The sequence below is a fragment of the Euprymna scolopes genome, chromosome 39 (genome assembly GCF_053919585.1).
Source record: "Euprymna scolopes isolate OS-2025 chromosome 39, ASM5391958v1, whole genome shotgun sequence".
In the NCBI taxonomy this organism is placed as follows: Eukaryota; Metazoa; Mollusca; class Cephalopoda; order Sepiida; family Sepiolidae; genus Euprymna; species Euprymna scolopes.
The window spans coordinates 76,697,601-76,712,600 of NC_136520.1; the positions used below are offsets into that span (position 1 = coordinate 76,697,601).

At 35.8% G+C, this 15,000-nt stretch overlaps 1 protein-coding gene and 1 pseudogene across 1 annotated transcript in view; one reads left to right on the plus strand and one right to left on the minus strand.

Moving 5' to 3' along the window:
- Window positions 1–15,000, plus strand: part of LOC145263882 (rho-related GTP-binding protein RhoE-like) — a 373,571-nt gene that overhangs the window by 279,592 nt on the left and 78,979 nt on the right. The gene's annotated exons all lie outside the window — the stretch shown is intronic.
- On the minus strand, window positions 10,567–10,684 carry LOC145264009 (5S ribosomal RNA; annotated as a pseudogene).

Consider the following 15,000-nt stretch of genomic DNA (forward strand, 5'->3'; position numbering starts at 1 on the left):
AAAGCAAGGCTACATCAAAGGGAGATCACTCTCATATTCATGTCTAGGGTTTCCAGATTGGCCTTTTTACAGCTAAATTTCACGAATTTTGCCTTTTTGTCGTTTGAAGCAGTTTAGCTTCCAAAGATTGTATTTGGTATTTTTTTCAAAACGTAACCATCGGACTAACTAAGGCTGAATCAGCAGAATATATATATATATATATATATATATATATATATATATATATATATATATATATATATATATATATATATATATATATATATATTCAAGCAAATATTATTAAATGCAACGAAGACGCTTTGCTTTATGATTCTTTTTTTGATTTTTAGATTTGCCGTATAATCTTTTTTTTATCAAAATCAAAAATACTAATAACAGTTCCATTGTTGTTGCTGTCACGAGCGCTTTCGATTCGTCCACGAATCATTATCAGGTGTCGAAGTAAAAGTGCGAAGGAGCAAAAATGATAATTAAAAGTGAAAACTAAAATATATAGTAAACGGCGATAATTTAAAATATATAGAAACGATGAAAAGTCGATTAAAAATAAAGGTCGATTAAAATTCGAGTATTAAAAACAACAAGTTCGTGGACACCATTAACGAAGTCCGTCCAATACGAACTACGCAAGACATTTTAGAACGTTACTGCTTTTCTCGAATGCAATATCATTTAGAGTGGGTTGAAAGGTTCTAATATATGACGCTTCAAGAATTTTTAATTTTTTAATATTATTTTCATGTTGTATAATTTATATATATATATATTTATTTATTTATTTATGTTGTATAATATATATATAAACACACACACACACACACACACACACACACACACACACACACACATATATATATATATATATATATATATATATATATATATATATATATATATATATATATATATATATATATATATACTTATCTATCCATTTATTTGCGAATATGTCTACCAGGCCAATTATTCCTCGTAATATATAATAATCAATACAATATAGGATTGCTTTTATAATAATACATACGCAATCTGCATAAATTAAAATATCATGTTTAAGCGTATTGTAGGACCGGGCAACGCCGGGCGGACAGCTAGTCGTTACTAATATAGTTATAGTCGTAAGTATGAGTGTTTTTTTTGTTTTGTTTTGATTTGATTTTTTTTTTTTTTTTTTTTTTCGCCGTCTTCACCACTGAGCTTACAATTAATTCATTAGTAGCTTGCCGTTAGACTTTCTTTCGGATTAAAAGAAAAAAGGTTTTATTTCTATTTATATATATATATCTTCACTTCTATTAACACGCGATTCTCCATTAAAATGCACTTGCAACATGTTCCCTTACCCTTTCACCTTGGTAGCCTGTGCCTTGTCCATGACCCTATTATCACATTCTTTTTTCTCTTTCGTTTTCAAAAACAAAATGATTAAATTAATGAACTTATGGGTGTACAGGTTTCAACAATTCGTTCATTGAATCAAGCAATCAAGTACTAATTAATTGGAAACAAAGCCGAGAGGTGTGGGGTCTGGAGTTGAGTGCGTGTAGCAGTGCTGATGCAACCGAGGAAAATGGCGCGAAAAATGCGTGCATTTAGTCAAGAAGATGCACTTCAGGTTGATGCAGAACAAAATGGAGGTTAGCATTACGGAGTGAAGAATGCGGCAACCGAAGAAAGAAAGCCGGGAAGAGACTGAGTGGGGGGGGGGGGATAAAATTGGTTGGGGGGAAACACCGGAAAACATTGAATGCAACCGTTATGCATGGCACGGGCGATCCAATGTCGCTTAACGCGGAATGAGATGGGCTGTGTTCATTATTTTATGTCCGTTAATGGATAATGTAATAACGAATAGATAGATAGATAGATAGATAGATAGATAGATATATAGATAGATAGATAGATAGACTGATAGATAGATAGATAAATGAATTAATAGATAGATAGATAGATTAATAGATAGATGGATAGATGGATAGATAGAATGTTGTTAAATAAGTTTCCAGATTTTTTCGTATGGTCACTTTTATTGATAGTACACACATGAAACTCTAGTATCATTCAAAATAATCTCCTCCGGTTGCAACGCACATAATGTACCATTCTAACAACTTCTCGGCTCTATAGAAGTCCTCTGGTGTGAGCGTGTCAATGACCTTCGTCACAACCCTTTTCATCTACTCAATTGTCTCATAAAGACAGTCTCTAATGTTTTCCTTGAGCTTAGGGAATAACTAAAAGTCCCAGGGAGCAAGGTATGGGCTATAGGGAGGGTTAGGAACTGTCGTGATGGTCAAATAGTCTGTGACAAAGATCGAGTTGTGGTCGGGTGCATGGTCCTGGTGGAATTACTACTGACCCGATGTGAAGAGTGCTGGCCTCTTTCGACAGAATCTTTTCCTGGACTCCCTTAAAACCTTAACACAGTATTCCTCTGTTTGGCCTTCTTGCGTCCGGGAGAGCCAGCATGCTTCCACTGACAACTCCGTCTCTTGGTCTCTGGATCATAGCAGTAGATCCAGCTTTCATAGCAGGTCACCAGAGTATCAAGGACTTCAGGATCTGAATTGATCAACTTGACTATCTCCCTGCTGTCATGACAATATCTTTCTTTCTGATCTTCTCTGAGCACCCTTAGGACAAACTTTGCGCCAATCTTCCACATCTTCAGTTCCTCGCAAATAATTGTATGTAAATATCCAACACTGGCATTAAACTGTGCACATTGTCTCTATAGCCACACAGAGGTTCTTATCCATGAAATTCTTTATTTGGCCAATCAACGTTGGTGTTCTGAATTCATTCCTCCTCCCACACATCTCACCATCCCTCCAAGACACCATGCCTTCCTTAAATCCCTTATGCCACTCAAAAACTGATGCTCCATTCATGCCAGATGATCCAAAAGCAGTCTAAAGCATTCCATGCGTTTCTGTGGCATTTTTTTTTCAAGTTTAAATCAGAGGTTTATTGCATATTGTTCTTCTAAAGTGTCCTCACGTTCAGATTTCATTTTTGAAATGCATCAGCTGCGATAATCAGGTTTTAGTAGATTGTATTCCAATTCCTGTTGTAGCTGTCCAATTGAACCTTAAATCATAAAAATTAGTCAATCATCTCATAAGATGTATAGCAATAACATAGCGAATTTTCAAGAGTCTATGACAATTTTAATTGCCTGTACAAAAAACTCTGGAAACTTATCAAAGGTACATCGTAGATAAATTGATTGATTGATTGATATGTTCCTCTGCAAAACATTTACGGCAAGCAGTCGTCTAGCTAAAACCATTGTCCACATTTTCCCTTACACGCTATCTGTATATAAAACACGACGAAAACTTTATGAGCAAAGCTTCATTCGTCGTGCTGCCCGCCTGTGGAACACAGTACTACGATGCTGCGTCCCAGTTGACTATAACATGGTCGTTTTAAAGTCCAATGTAAACAAATTCTTATTGAGCCTTCCTTGTAAAAATATCTACACAATTCTCACCATTGCTGTTTATCACGGAGTACAATCAAGTGCCCCCCGCGAGCCTAGATAAATGGTGATTGCCTTGTAAAAAATATGCATTATTTCATGTAAGCACGTCAAATATAAGACGTAGATATATAGATGTATAGATTTTCAGTATTTACTTTCATAGTGTTCGATGCGTGATTAGATCGGGGTACTAATGAAAATATATTATGGCAATCAAGCCACACGGAAGTTTTCGTATTTTATCTTCATAGGACATCGTCAGACTAAAATGCATGAAATTCGTCTTACTGTGTGTTTTTATACATGTGTATATCTTAGTCAAGCTAATCAATCAAATTCTTTGTTATTCCCTCCAACGGGTTAATGTTTTTATTTTTCAATGAGATTTTGTGTACTATCTCTATCTCTAATATTTTGTCATCGTGTGTGTCTGCGTGTGTGTGTGTGTGTGTGTGTCTGCGTGTGTGTGGGGGGGCGTGTGAGAGAGAGAGGGAGAGAGAGAGAGCATCTCTTCCTCATAGGTTCCGAAACGGCTGAGCCTATCTTTTGCAAATTTCACACAAAGGTAATGCATATGCATGTCAGTGTTCACTGCAGAAATTCATCCGATATATGTCGAAAATCGAAAGCATTCGATCTTAAAAACAGTCTTTTTTCTCTTATAGATGTAAAGAAACAAATTTTACACAGAATATTTTACGTTACACCGGCCAAGAGAAATAATAAAATCACAGCAAATCATTTCTTATAAAAAAAAATAAATAAAACCAGATTAATTGTAATCTGGAGATATAACTTAGTCGTAGAGCATTTGACTGCAGATCGAATGATCCCGTGCTCAAGCTCGGATCTACTTCTACGTTTTATTTTAATTTTTTCTTATTAATGAGTTCAATTTACGATCAAAGAAGAAGTACCATTTAAATTTGGTAACTAAGTTTAAGCCGTTTTTAAAAGTTTAATAAAAATAATTTTTTAAAAAGTGAAGGTTTCACACTATCAACTAAGCGCCAACATCTGTCCCATCGCAGCAATGTTGAATCCCTGTTCCTGTTTTACAAGTATTTTAATGTAATATGTTCCGACGAACTGGTAAAACGTATGTCCTCTCGACCTGAATACCCTCTGACTAACCCGACAGTCAGCAAAACCCTACATTTAAACCGTAGAGGTCCCCAGATGCCGGAAAGCCTTCGATTCTTACAGTTTATTCTCACTAACTGCTAGACTTTAAAATCCTTTTCCTGTTTCTTGCGTCCCTGGCATGCATGCAGATATTCAAATATCATGCAAGCAGACACCTCTTTGCCGAACTCCCTACATATTGTCGATGAAGATATGACCCCAAATGGTAACCCCTTAACTCGAAGTGGCATTGCGCCTTGTTTTCGGTAAATAAAAGTTGCAAAAAATTCTTATTATTTCTACAGTCAAACAACGTCGCAAGCTTACAAGAGCCATGGCAGGCAATAAACCGGAAGTCTAAGACTCGAGTTTCGTCCTCATTTTGGCCTCATTAATTAGACAGATCTGAACTCGGGATTCAAACCTTAAGCCTCTTGCATGTGAGGCGAATACTCAGCCACTTGAGCAACACAAAAGGAAATCCATTAACTAACACAGATCAAGCAAACCGCGGCGAAATCCGAGTATGGAATGAACCTACTTCGTCTTGAACAAGGGATGTGGTCATCCAACTAACAATAACCCAAGTGTTTTAGTAAATATAGTGCTACGCTACAACAGAACAGAAATTTGTTTTTTAGGGTTATTCGAGGTCGCTGAAAACGAATCTGATAATCAAACCCGTCACAAATTTACCGTTTGCATGGTATTAACCCCTGAACCCAGGGATTATTTCCAGCCATTTTAGAGCTTCCGTTTATGTTACGAACGTGCAGAGTACTCGCCTCTCATTGAAGAAGCTCAGGTTCGAATATGTCTAGCTGATGAGCCCAAATGAAGGTTAAACTCTAGTCTTGGACTTCCAGTTTGTTACTTGGCACGGCTTTTGAGAGCTGCGACGTTGTTTGTGGAAATAATTATATGATAATTTCTCACATTCTGAAAATTCTTATTGTATACAGACTCTTCCCAATACCTCGTTGTTAGAAATCTAAACACAATAAATAAGACACGAAAGGCAAAGACGATGGAAAAATGTTCACTTTTTAATGCTACATGCCATTTTAATGATGTGAAAATATGCATAGATTAACCCAAATTAACTTGAAAAACGCAAATAGATTCCAAAATGATTCCAAAATAGAATTCTAAATAAAGCCAAATACATTCCCAATTTTAGGTACATTAATTTCAGGGTTAAAAGTATTCAGTGAAAATTTAGTTGGAAAATCAATAGACATAAAATATACGAAAGAATGGACAGAAAAACGGATGAATTGAAAGCAAATAAGTTATATATATATATATATATATATATATATATATATATATATATATATATATATATATATATATATACACCAACAGAAGGAGAAAGAGAGACTGCAAACAACTTGATATATATATGTGTGTGTGTGTGTGTGTGTGTGTGTTGATAGACACATAGATATACGAAAGTTATATAGATTGATAGATAAACACACACACACAGCAGATAGATAGATAGATAGATAGAGAGAGAGAGAGAGAGAGAGAGAGAGACCTAGATAGATAGATAGATAGATAGATAGATAGATAGATAGATAGATAGATTTATAGACTGACAGACAGACAGATAGATATGGACAGGGTGAGGTAGACACGCACACACACACACACACACACACACACACGCATATATATATAATATTATTATTATTTAGATAGACAAATATTACATAGTCGCTACACTGAACACGCTAATGTTTCAGACAAGTGGTCGGTCCGGACCGCAAGCCTTTTTCAGGCGACCCAATGAAGCGTGTGTCGATGAAGAAGTCTGGTTCTTAACTGATGGACTAGAGGATATATTTTTTAAAAACAATAAAATAAAGTAAACATGTTAAATTCAGAAGGAAGGGGTGGGGTGTTAGACTCTATACATTGAAAGGGGAGAAGGAATAGACGATAAGAGAAAAAAAGAAATAAATAAAAAGGAAACGGAAAGAAAAGCGAGAACAGAAGGTATTACAAAATAAGATTAGTGTGGATTAAAGTTAGTATATATATTCCTAGATACAGTCAAGCTACGCTGAAGAGGGGTAGGGCTTCGAAACATGTATGCTCGTAGATTACTGTTTTTAGGTAGAGATTTAGTGAGATAGATGAATTAAGACCGAGTGGGATAGATAGATAGATAGATAGAGAGAGAGAGAGAGAGAGAGAGAGAGAGAGAGAGAGAGAGAGAGAGAGAGAGAGAGAGATAGATAGATAGATAGATAGATAGATGTTGACCGAATGTATCACTGGAAGAATACATGACATAATTAAATTCTTCTTAAGTAAGAGAAAAATTCAGGTTGTCCTCGACTGTCGTACATCTAAACAATATGATATCAATTCGGGAGTACCTCAGGGGTCTATCCTTGGATCTTAATTATTCCTGATATTCATAAATGACCTCCCTGATAAAATTGCTTCTGAGATGGGCATATTTGCTAATGAGACTACTCGCTATAACAGGCACGAGGGGAAAATAAATGAACACATATCTAAGGAAATAGCAGAGACACCAGCGAATGACCTCCAATCTGTAGTGGAATGGGGACAAAAATGGATGGTCACATTCAATGCTGCCAAGACTAAACTTGTTTCCTTCAATTATTACAAGAAACCACCTCTACCATTAATAGCAATGGCCAAAGATCCATTAACTGAAAGTACTTCATTTAAACTCAACCTAACGTTCACATGAAACATGAGTTGGAACAATTACATTGAGAGCATTGCCAGAACCGCTGCGAGGAAGGTAGGTTCTCTCTACCGTGCTACAAAGCTACTAACATCCGAAAATATCCTGTACCTCTATAAGGCCACCAGTCGCCCATGTATGGAGTATTATTGTCATATTTGGGCTGGTGCATCTGCTACTAGTCTCACTTCTAGACAAGGTTTAAAAGAGAGTCGCCAACCTGATATGTCCTGAACTGTCATCTAAGCTTCAGCCTCTGTCCCACCGACAATATGTTGCATCCCTCTGCCTGTTTTACAAATACTTTAACGGTGAATGCTCTGACGAACTACAAGCACTTGTACCCCCTCGACGTAAATACCCCCGAAAAATACAAGCAGCTAAATCATACCCCTTCTTCTCCAGTATCTTCTTCCCCAGAACTGCTTGACTTTGGAACTCCCTCCTGGGATTCTCCTTTCCCAACTGTACTGACATGCAGAAGTTCAAGTGTAATGTGAACAAACATCTTGCTACTCGTCTCCCTTCATAATACCCTTGCAACTAATGTCCCTGATAGTAGTTCCCTATTTCAAAGTGGCATTGTGCCTTGTTTGGGGTGAAAATTGAATTTAAAAAAAAAAGAGAGACAGATAGATAGAGACCTAGTAAGATAGATAGATAGATAGATAGATAGATAGATAGATAGATAGAAAAGTGGAAAAAAAGTCGTACGAATTGAACGAAAACGTCATAGATACGAGGGATATAGATGTGTTCGTGAATACACTTTTTCAGAAGACATTCGTTGGTCCGATCGAAACCAGTCAAATCTATCGTTTGTTTTTATTCCTTCTTGTATTTTTTTTTTTGTTTTTCCTTTTTGTTTTTCATACACTGACACAAAAAGATGATGGAAACAAAAAAGAATTACAAATCATAATAAAAGGAAAAAAAAAAAGATACTTATTTTAAAAGCCAGGTTAAGTAAATGTTCTTTTCCAAGGCCGACAACTCTTTCTAGAAGAGAAGATAATCCTATTCTGCCCTCGGCCTTTCTTTGCTCAAACAGGATCAGCTAATCACGGATTATCTGCCGACGCTACTGCGTACAAAGGTAATGAAAAAACGAAGAAAAGGGGATTGTCTTTGGATTAATATCAAGACAAGGTTATTCGAGGTTTGAACGATGTACTCGAGTATAATCTTTGACTTGATAGTTCACTATAACCCAGGAGTTCTCAACCTTGCTTGTCCCATGCATCCCCTTCACCATTTGTAAGAAAGTCATGCCCACCCCATCATTTTCCGTTCTTTTCCAAGTTTATTTGTCTAAAAAAAAAAAGTGCACTGTAAATAATATGCAAATATTACAATAATGTTTTTTTTATTTTTTTGTTCCAAAATAGATTTTACATTCACTGTTTTACATAGATTATTTTTATAATGGAATTTTGCAAATTATATGCAAATTGAAAATATTGATTGATATATCAAATTTAAATAAAAGTAAAATAGTTTGTTTTTTTCCATTTATGATGACGGCTGTGAATCCATATTCAATATATGAATGATCGTATTTTCTTTTTGATAGCCTCCGAATTCTATAGATAAAAACAAGAAAAAGTTCAAACTAGAAATGGGTTAAAAACTCACCCCCTGAGAATACAAAATTTACCCCTGGAACGATAATGTTGTCGCCCTAAAGAAAACAACACTACAGCTTTATTTTAAAACTTTTATTGAAAAAAATCAATTCAGGTAACTTGATTATGTAGTCGAGCTGACATCTATTCAATGTAGCCGCCTTCAGCCTCAATCACTGCCTCGATAAGGGTTCGCAACTGGGAGCATGCCTTTTCCACGAGCGCCGACTGGAGCTTGGCGAATACTTGACGGATGGCGGCGATCAGGCTGGCTTTGGTATTGTGGGAGGTCATGTTGGTGATGTTTTCGACGTATAACCAAATGAAATAGTCCAGCGGATTTACGTTGGGAGATGGTGTCAGTAAGAGAAGGATACGAAGTCGTAGCACTCCTTCTGAAGCCAAGCCTAGGTCTCTCTGGACTTGTGGGCGGGTGCCAAATCCTGCTGCCACACTCAAGGTCTGCCAACAGCCATCTGATTGCAACAGGCATCACCACACTCTTCAGCACATCCAGGTACACTTTGGTGTTGACTTTCACACCGATTTCGAAGATGTGAGGTGGCATAATGTAGTTCTAACTTGAAACCACACCAAAGACCGTAACCATGGCCGGAAACTTTGTTTTCATCACCTTTGGCATGTTCTTGCTATTCGTGGCAATTCAGCGATGCATTTGGAGGGTGCTGGCAATGGTCCTGTTGTCATAACTTGGATGGATAGAGAGCATGAGTTCTACAGCGGCGCATCTCCGATTTCGCTCGTTAAACAGTGTGTCACTTTCAAACATGATAAAAGGCTACTATCGCTTTTTGGATTTGTACGCAACTGGCCAACTAGTAGATTGTCTGCAACAAAAAAAGAAACTCGTTTTTATCAAACGGAAATGGAATCATGTCTTTTCTAGGGCGATAATTATACCGTTCCATATTGTATAACCTGTCATTTTAGCTTTATTGTATATCTTGTTCGTTTGTTTGATAGGAGTTTAAAACCTTATTGGTATCCACACCCTTTCTATGGTGGCACATTGTACTGTTTCATCCATATCTAATCTAAAAATTATGTTAGTCGAATTATGTTAGAGAATTTGAAATCCAAAGAAAAGAAACAGCGTATTTTGTGTATACAGCCGATTGGTCTAAAACAATAATTTGGTAGAAGAACAATAAACCACAAACAAGACCTGTAAAAAATTTCACGCAATAAGCAATATGCTTAATCATCAAATGTGCTTTGAAAAAAACTGCTATTTTTTTTCTGGATAGCGCAAAAAATTAATTTTTGCACAAGAAAATAAACAATAACACGCAACAAATATTAGTTTATTAACATTTCTATAAAAATAGTGTTTATTATATTTTAAATATGGAACTGACACAAATGGGATAAATTAATAAGTACTGATAAATCGATGCCACCGTTCAGTCTCGAAAGACAAAGGATACCCCCTGTATGGGCAGCTGCGCGTGTAATTGTGAGACAATGGTTGCGCAGTCTCCAACCACACCTCTCCTGAATTGGCACTGCTTGAGTCCAGTGGCAAGGAGAAGTCCAGGACGACTGGAAACAATGCCGAGGTAAGCGGAGAGCACATACAACACCTAGAAGTCCCAAATGGTCACCCATCTGATACTGGCCAGGCTCATCGTTTCTTAACTTCGATGATCTGACGGGAACCGGTGTGTCAAACGTGATTAGGCCGTATATACTGATGAATATTCAGAAAGTAATATTGTGCTACATAGTTCAATACAAATAATAAATTCCCATTGTAAGAATCAATTTTAACTAACTACTGTACTCTAACTACCGGTCCTTGTGGCGCAGTGGTTAGAATACAGTGGGTAAAGTACTTGGAAAAATCAATTGTAAAAAGTGATATTCTCCTGAAGGTTGAAGGTTCAATCCTCAGTGTGGGTGACCGAAAAATACAATTACGAATTACTTAGGACCTCTATCCAGTCATGGCTAGCGGAACAAGTACACGCTACCCCTATGAAGTAAATAAAGGGTTCCGCTCGAAATTTCGTCCAAATTCCCGAGTTCGACAGAAACATTCCCGAGTTCGACAAGATACACCTGAAGAAAGTCGGAGGTTACGCTGACCGAAACGTTGTGAAAATCACACTTAAGATGAGAACAGTAGTCCGATAAATCCAAATAACACCAATAACCCACAAAAATTCAGAAACGTTGATTTCAAATATTTCTAATATGTTATAGCTCCCCTTTTGGATTTTCATGTATAAAGTAAATTTCACAGTGTATAAGGATTATTGGATATTATATATATATGATATATATTATTTGATATTATATATATATATACATATGATATATATATATATATATGATCTATATATATATATATATATATATATATATATATATATATATTTCATAATCTTACTCTATTTCCAAAAGAGAGGAGATATAACATACGAGAATCATTTGAAATCAAGCCTCCTCTTGCTGTTATTTCACATTATTTAAAACCTTAGCAGCAAGTTTTAGTCTCCCCTCTATCAAGGCTAGAGATTTGGAGGATATATATATATATATGTGTGTGTGTGTGTGTGTGTGTGTGTGTGTGTGTGTGTGTGTGTGCGTGTTCTGTCAAACCTTCATTATTTCGGTTGAATATATATTAATGTATAACTAACATTCTAACAATAGAGAAAAGCAGATGTATTTATTTTCCAGTAAAAATATTTTAATGGCTGTTTCTTAAACTTGTCCTGATTTCAACATTATCTTGAATATTCTAGGACAATGATTCATCAGTAAGAAAGAAAGAAACTACTCCTATTTAATAAAATATATCAAACTAACTTTACAAATAATTTCTTTACGTCATTTTTTTTTTCGACTAACCCACGCATATATTTCTGTCAAAATCGACGCCATCTTTGTTTTTATCCAAATAAAGTAACAAAAAATGTTGCATCAATTTTGGGATAAATACGCATGTGTTTGGGGCAAAAAAATCGATCCAAAGAAATGTTTTGTAAAGTAATTTTTCCTTTTTTTTTTAATAGCAGTAGCAGTAATATTATCAGCGATCATTTTTATGTGTGCAGAGGTGTTAACGAGCGAACAAATTTGTATCGGAAATCGAAGTCAATAATAAAAATTAGAAGAGTTAAGCCAAATGTGGTTGTACATGAATGAAGAAAAAAAGGCGGGAAAGAAAATAGTGAAGAAATGAAATATACAATCACGTATAAAAAGTGAGCAAAGAAAGAAAAGGACGAAAGAAAGGGAAAGAACGAAACATATACAGCAATTGAAGAGAAGAAAGAAAGAAACGCAGAAAAAAATAAGAAAAAGAAAGGAAGAAGAAAAGGAAGAGAAATGAAATAGAGAAAAATTATAAATAAAACCCCATCAAAAATAGAATAAACGAACAAAAAAAGAAATAAAATAATAAGCTAGTAGGTGATGCCCTTTTCTCTTCTCTGCAACCTCTTTCTCACAGAAGACAAGTCGCGAGCCCGTCTCTGCTATATCGCTATTTTCCTCGCACGTGCTCGACTGAACTCCAATCTATGGTTGCCCTCTTGCCTAACTTTCTCAGAAAATCTTTCTTGGCCTTCGGGACAAGATCAAAGTGAAGCATCTGTTCCGGCAGATACTGCAAGCTATGACTAGCTATGACTAGCAAAGACCAGATGTGGGGGCAACCCCACATGCCTGACCATTAACCAGCTCCCATTTCCCACCTCTCGGGAGCTGTTCCCCTTTTTCCCTTCCCCCTTCCTTCACTCCTCACATTAAAAATCGGCCTTGTGCCTAATTTGCTCGGTGGGGGAGCAAATAAATACCATCTGTTCCGGCAGATACTGCAAGCAAAGACCATATGTGGGGGCGACCCCACATATAAGACTTTGGTCAATGTAGGGGCAACCCTTCATACCAATTGTCACTAACCAGCTCCCCTACTCCCCGGGGAGTTGGTCCCCATTTCCCCTTCACTCCTCACTTTAAAAATCGGCCTTGTGCCTAATTTGCTCGGTGGGGGAGCAAATAAATACCATCTGTTCTTCAGATGCCGCACTTCTATTTCTTGTTCTCTTTCGGTGGAGGAGAAATCCTTCACGACTGAGACAATTTTTATTTTTGTACCTTTTCTCCACGTTAAAAAACGACCCTGGTGTCTAAGTCTGTCCCGTGGGGAAGCATAGTAAATAGCTACAATATAATCCCCCCACTCTCTATCTATGTCTAAATCTAAACGCATTCCATGAACAAAGCTGTTTTCCCAGAACTACCCGCTTTTGGAGCATTGTTCAGCTGGCTTGTTTCTTGGTTGAATACAACATGGTAGCCTTCAAATCCAATGTAAACAAATTCTTGTTTAACCGTCCATAAATAATTAAATTCTACCAAATTTACACCATTAACGATTACTAAAGGGCCACCTCATATTTATTTAACCTTATTCTCGAGTGGTCTTTGGGTCTTGATAAGTGGTTACTGTAAAAAAAAAAACAAGAAAAAACTTTAATTTTTAGAGAACTAAATTTTCCCCCACATCGGTTTTGTATCCAACTTCCTTTCGTTGAAATTGTAAGAAAGACTGAAAAATGGACATTTGAAAAGAAATGTAGGGAAAAAAAAGGAAAAACAAATAAAAGGGAAAAAAAATGAAAAAAAGAGAAAAACCTAAAAATGAGAAAACCAGTGTTACCATAATATCGTGGCGATAGGACAGGGGGAATCAATAGCGACCGTTAATTAATTAATCAATAGGTGTTATTGGCAAAGCTTTTGTGCGTGATTTTTATTTTCGAGAGAAAATTGGCGCATGCGTACGACGCACGCGTGACAGAAAAGCGCAGAGATAAACAAGACCATAATGCATCACGCACGAATGCTGTTCGTCAACCACGTAGACCATCAGTACTTAATTCGCTTCAATACGTTATATATATATATATATATATATATATATATATATATATATATATATATATATATATATATATATATATATATATATATATATATATAGTAATGTGATTGATAATTTAAAATTAAGATTAAACATTAAAAATCTGTTTCATAAGAAGGAACAACAACAAAGTCAATAATTTGTACGATCGTTTTGGAAACGATGTTTTTATTGCGATAGACATTAAGTCATGGACAATAATTTTGACGTATAGTTTTTTTTAAACAAACATCAGCAAAAGTATTGGGTGGGTTTTTCATATGTAAAAGACACCATAAATAAATCTAGCATTTTTAAGTAAGGTAGATGTATCTTTTAATTGATCGCCTTTTGAAAACCATAAGTATCGTCAAACCATTCATTTGGATGTTGATTGTAGCTTATAAATGCACGCAATATATATATATATATATATATATATATATATATATATATATATATATATTCTTCAGAATAAAATTATCTAACAATCAACTGGTATGGAAACATGTGATTATAAGTTTTACAAGATATTACTGTCAGTAATATTTTATAAGTACTATCCCACATAAATAAGAATTGCTCGATATACAAGATAGAGCAAATAATTCAAATTTTAGTCATTCAATAAATTTTAAAATTCATGACGTGAAATGGTTATATATATATACTAGCAGGGGTGCCCGGCGTTGCTCGGGTGTTTGGAGGTGTATGCTGTGCAAAAAAAAAAAGCAAAAAAACAAAAAAATGGTTAATTTTTTAAAACTTTGACCCCTATTATGACCCCTTAAAATTTATAGTTTCGGGCTCAAATCACTTTATTAAGTTAGATCCAGGTTCAAGAAACCTATATCTAAAATTTCAAGTGTCTAGACCTAAAATTGTCGGAGGAGTTTGGTAGAGTTCTTAAAGGTCAAATCGTTGAAATTTGACCCCTTAACAGCCAAATTTCTGGCTGACACCCGTCACATCGATTTTCCCAAATCTCAGTACCCAGTATTTCAAATTTCGAGTCTATAGACTAAAAATTGACAGAGTTATTGCGTAGGGAAATGTACACAGACAGACAGACAGACACACAGACACACAG